The sequence below is a fragment of the Sinocyclocheilus grahami genome, unplaced genomic scaffold (genome assembly GCF_001515645.1).
Source record: "Sinocyclocheilus grahami isolate Dianchi unplaced genomic scaffold, SAMN03320097.WGS_v1.1 scaffold855.1, whole genome shotgun sequence".
NCBI lineage: Eukaryota > Metazoa > Chordata > Actinopteri > Cypriniformes > Cyprinidae > Sinocyclocheilus > Sinocyclocheilus grahami.
The window spans coordinates 274,469-280,154 of record NW_015506034.1 but is presented as its reverse complement, the minus strand read 5'-3'; positions in this window follow the sequence as shown (position 1 = coordinate 280,154).

The following is a 5,686-nucleotide window of genomic DNA, read 5'->3' as shown; positions in this document are numbered from 1 at the left end:
GCACAGCATCTTGCTTTCCTTCTACTAAAAAGCTGACGATAAGCAACATATTTAATTGGCATGCAATTGACGAGTTAACCGTGCACAGCTTGCTGTCATTAATAATGGCCAAACCCCTGTAGCGTACGCTAATGGAAATATGTTACAGTTTAGAGCATGTGTGAGGTCTGCTGTACTTGTTCTGCTGAGACGTTGCTTAGATACCCCTCATTTCCCCAGTTGTGTGAGGTGATATGTTCATTTTGTCAGAGCGGTGAGACAGGTGGGCAGCAGGTGGAGGAAGAGGAGAGTGAGTTATACATTACTCTTATTTGGACACTTCGAGCAGTAGGCTATTCATAGTTGATATCCCGAAGAACTAGTGCTGGGCGGTATGACCAAAAAATTATATGTGACGAGTCGGCGTCGGTGCGGCCAACTGAATGCACTGCTTCTCTGCCGCTCACTGCACAGAACAGACGCCGAGAGAGGTGACACTTCTCCGGGAAAGTCAGACCTCGCGTTCGCGGGACAGCACGATGAAAGGTGAAATCTTCCAACTGAACCATAGCTAAGGTTTATCCAAAAAAAGTCGCTAGGTTTGTCTGTATGAATATTCTATGGAAAAAAGCCGCTAAAAGGGTCTGAAGGTTGCTTAATCTAGTGCTAAAGTCGCGCTCGTGTGTGTGTGTGTGTGTGTGTGTGAGACGCCGGAGCTGATGGCAGGGGGCGGTGGATATTTGTGGCGTTCAGTGTGGATATTGTGGATGAGTTCTTCTGTCATCATGTTCTATTAGTTCTACAGCTTCAATTTCAGAACTTTCACGCTTAGTAACACATACAGCTGTTCCCTCACCACAGTGCAACAGTGAAAAGGGACCCCTTTCAAACAGTGTCGCGTTCCGAACGTTGTTTAAGTGACACACCGGAATTGCGGTATTTTCAAAAATTCATATCATAACAAAAATAAAAACCGGTATTCGGTATGAACCGGTATACCGCCCAGCACTACGAATAACTGGCACAAAATTCCATCTCAGCACTTTTGATGAATGGCTACACTATTTTTAATTTTGTGTCTCTGGAAAACTGTGATCATTGTGTTTGTTAATTAGGGATATGTGGACAAATCAATGTTTTTGGGTTTGTGGAGTAAAAGTTAAAGTTTCTATTCCCGTCGGGTAAGATGACAGAGAACTGCACATGGCCCCAAGTTGCATGTTGTTTGTTACTAGGGTTATTTAAATCAAATATTTATTGTAATTCTTGGGGTTTTATGTATAAAAAAAGTTTATGTATGTAATATTTATTTCCATTAATTAGATATTTTTCATTAAACCCTATAGGTTAGTGAAATCATTCATTGAGTGAAATCATTAAATGTTGCATTGACAGTGTTGCTATTATGACATATCTTCGCTCTTTTAATGTGCCATTAAATATGTAAAATTACTTGGTAGAATGAATCTCCTTGTCATAATTCACTCGGGGAGCAAGGAACGAGGAAACGAGGAGTACTTGAGTAACACCGTTTTTAATAATCAACAGGAAAACCGAGAACAAGGAGGACATTCAACAAGTAGACCCAACAAACAAGAACTGAAAGGACCAGCGCTTTTAAAGGCAGGATAATTGGGGAGGAACGAGACACACCTGGAATCAAATAAACACAATCAACATGAAGAAACTGGGTCACAGGGGCAAAAACATACACAGAATAGTCCATAATCCTGACATAACGCCTCCTCCCGGAAGCTGTGTCCTCGCACCGTAGCAACAACAGAGGGAGGCGTGGGTGGGAACTTGGGAGGCCGGCAGACAGAGACCAGGGGTGCGACGAAGGAGGGAGGAGCCAGGGAGGAGACAGGAGGGACCCGGAGCAAGAGGAGCACAGCAGGACCCAGGCCACAGCCATGATGTCGACCCACGGTGGAGCCGATGGAGGGAGGAGCAATGGAGGAGGAATGGCCGCTGACTCCAGGGGGCCGACCAACGGCGGTGGAGCAGGTGGTGGAGGAGCCCAAGGCGGAAACGGAGAGCCAGGGCGATCCAATTTTTATGGGAATTTCTGCCAGAGATTTTGCGAGCTTAATCTGTTGAAGTTCTTCTCATGCAAAAAATTTTTTTTTGATTATCTATATGTGTATATTCATATATATGTTAAAAAAAAGCTCACTGTGTTTATTTCTTCCAAGTGTTTATGGATTAAATCTGTATCCAATGGCAATGGCATGCAGGGGAGAAAGCCAGAAAATGGATAAAGGAAGAATAGGATGCTGTCAACAGTCAAAAAAGAGGTTAAATCAGTGGTGCCTACATTAAAAACCTATTTAAAATCTAGGCCTATTTAGATATATAAATCTAATAATGAATAATGAAAATGGTAATGTTTCATTATATTCAATATCTTTATATACCATTAATATATAACAATAATATATAACATTTTCGTGTTAATTGTAATGTTAAATCAAAAAGTAATAATGTCCTACAAAAATCTGATCTCTAAAACAATAAACTCTTCTGAAATATAAATAGTAAACAAGGGATGTGAATGCTCATTGGACAAACCACCCATCAATCAAAACATTGTGATTGAGACAGAGGAGAGCCCTGTAGAGAGAGAGAGAGAGAGAGAGAGTGTGCATTTAGGCCATGCCCACGGGGGGGGGGCCTAAATGTATCTCCTCCTCTCAGATTCACATAGGGTGGTGCATAGGCAGAGGGTGAACAAACTCCAGGGTAAGGCTAAAAGCCAAATGTATTAAACATCATACCCGTCTTTTTAGGCTAGGACCAGACATGAGTTTAGGCTAAAAAGATGTTAAATGGGACTGAATTTGTATTTAACGTAATAAAAAAAAAAACGTTAGAAATTAATAGCCTAACGTTTCCTTTCCACAGTTATTCAAACAGCAAATAAATTATATATAGCCTAGAAAGTGACATTATCACTAACTTTGATCTATCGCGAGTTTAAGCACTCTAAAAAAAAAACTATCGTTATAATCACTAAAGCTGTATACACTGTGAAATGAATCTCTTACTTACATTGTAGGTACATCTGCGCTTTGTTTATGATGAGAGAATTCGCAAGAGTCCGGAATTCAGGCAGCAAACAGCGTGCACTCAACAAAACTGATCTGTTTCAACGATGACTCATCTGAACGCTTCTGATTGGCCATGGCATTCCTAAACTCAACAGAATTGTGTGTGATTGGTTCAAATGCGCAACACTGTAAAAACGCCTCAAATGAAATGCGGTGCAACACGAGCAGATCTTAATTTAATGCCGCAATCGACACTGTCTATTCATATTCACTTTGCTAGCAACAGACGTAATAGATTTAATTTGTTTGTGCAGGGGCATTTTTGCCCCAAGTCCCCTTGGTCTTACACATGCTCCACCTATGGGGTGGTGAAATAATCATTTGACATGGTTAAAAATAATGAATGGTCTTGTCGCCGATTATGTTTCCCTCCAGTGGGCGCAGTTCTCAGAGTAATATAACACTTGCGCTCTACTTTTGTGTCCTAAATAGGGCTGGGCAATATGGGCAAAAATTCATATCTCTGTATTTTTTGGCCGATTTGTGATATAGTGATATTTCAGTTTTTCTTTTTTAATAAATCTGCAAAAATGTCAACAATTCTGTGTTTTTCTGTCAATATGGGGTGCTGTGTGTACATTAATGAGGAAAAAAAATGAACTTAAATGATTTTAGCAAATGGCTGCAATATAACAAAGAGTGAAAAATGTAAGGGGGTCTGAATACTTTCCGTACCCACTGTATATCTCCGTATTTTCGTTTTTGTATTTGTATTTTATATATACATGTATTTAATATATGTATAAATTTCACTTACCACCCAATGTTGTCCAACAAAACAATATATTAAAGGCTATGAAAACAAATACAGTGAATGTAACCGTAAGCCTTTATATTATGTGCAAAAAGGGTTAAAATCACATTTCATTCTAACATTGTAACACTGCAATCTAAAAACAAAAATAAGGCTTTTAAAGTGGAAGTTAAATTCACTAAACTAAAAATGAAAATAAATTAGAACAAAAGCACAGAGTTGTGTTGGCTATTTTGATTACCACATTACAGTCACTTTACAGTCAGTGCTATCATAAAAATAGACTTACTTGTAGGTTTAAAATTCTACATGTCACATTTATTGTCCAACTACAAACGACGGCGCTCGTTTACTGAAGTCTGTGAAGTTTAGCAGAGAATCCCAAAGCAGAAGGCTCATGCACTTCTGACAGAAAAATTTAAATATTTCCATGATTGCTAACATTTACAGATGGAGACTATATACCTGTGAAATGTAAGTTATGCATTTAGGAAGACAGCACATCTCAAACACATTAAACAGCGTGAGAAGCCTAGTGTCTCTGTCAGCGGCACATGCAGCCTTTCTGTCAGAGCATATGACGGGCCGAGCCGCTTAAACTAATATGCGAAACGAAACTATAAACTATATGTCTTACCAGTTTTTAAAGGCCTTAATATGAAGCTTGTCACATGTTTAGAACAAATTGGATTATGCACTTTGTCTGCAGCAGCTCAGTCTGTGTCCTCCTTTTCAGATGTGCTCCTAACAAACTACTGTATATTGATATAAATAGTATTGCCTCATATCGAATCGCTTATAAAGAAAATATTGATATCGTACAAACTCAGACAGCACATCACATGTCCCACCAGAGACAGTAATATATTGGATCACTGTTACACCACAATAAAGAATGCATATCACTCTGTTCCACGGGCCGCTTTAGGACTCTCTGATCACTGTTAAGGACTGTAAAAAGATGGACTAATGAAGCAGAGCAGGATTTAAAAGCTTGTTTTGACCTCACTGATTGGAGTGTTTTTGAAGCTGCTGCCACCGATCTGGACGAGCTCACAGAGACTGTAACATCTTATATCAGTTTCTGTGAAGACATGTGCATTCCTACCAGGACTCACTTAACTTACAACAATGACAAACCATGGTTCACTGCAAAACTCAGACAGCTCCGTCAGGCCAAAGAAGATGCTTACAGGAAGGGGGGCAATGTCTTTTATAAACAGGCTAAATACACACAGGAAAAGGAGATCAGAGTGGCAAAGAGGAATTATTCTGAAAAAATAAGGATTCAATTCTCTTCCAGTAACTCAGCATCAGTGTGGAAAAGTCTGAAAGAGATAATCAACTACAAGACACCATCCCCTAGCACTGTGGAGAATCAACAACTGGCAGACGATCTGAATGAGTTCTACTGCAGGTTTGAAAAAACACCTCACACCCGCCCTGAACACCTCTCCACACAACCATTCACACCTCCAGCAACCCCCCTCTCCCCCACACCTGCAATTCAGATCAGCAAAGACGAGGTGCGCCAGGTCTTCCGGAAGCAGAAAAGGAAAAAAGCACCAGGCCCAGATTGTGTTACACCAGTCTGTCTGAAATCCTGTGCTGACCAGCTGGCCCCCATCTTCACACAGATCTTCAACAGATCACTGGAGCTGTGCGAAGTCCCTTCATGCTTCAAACGCTCCACCATCATCCCCATCCCAAAGAAATCCAAAATCACACGACTAAATGACTACAGGCCTGTAGCTCTAACGTCTGTGGTTATGAAGTCTTTTGAAAAACTGGTGCTGGCCCACCTGAAGGACATCACTGGACCCTTGCTAGATCCTCTTCAGTT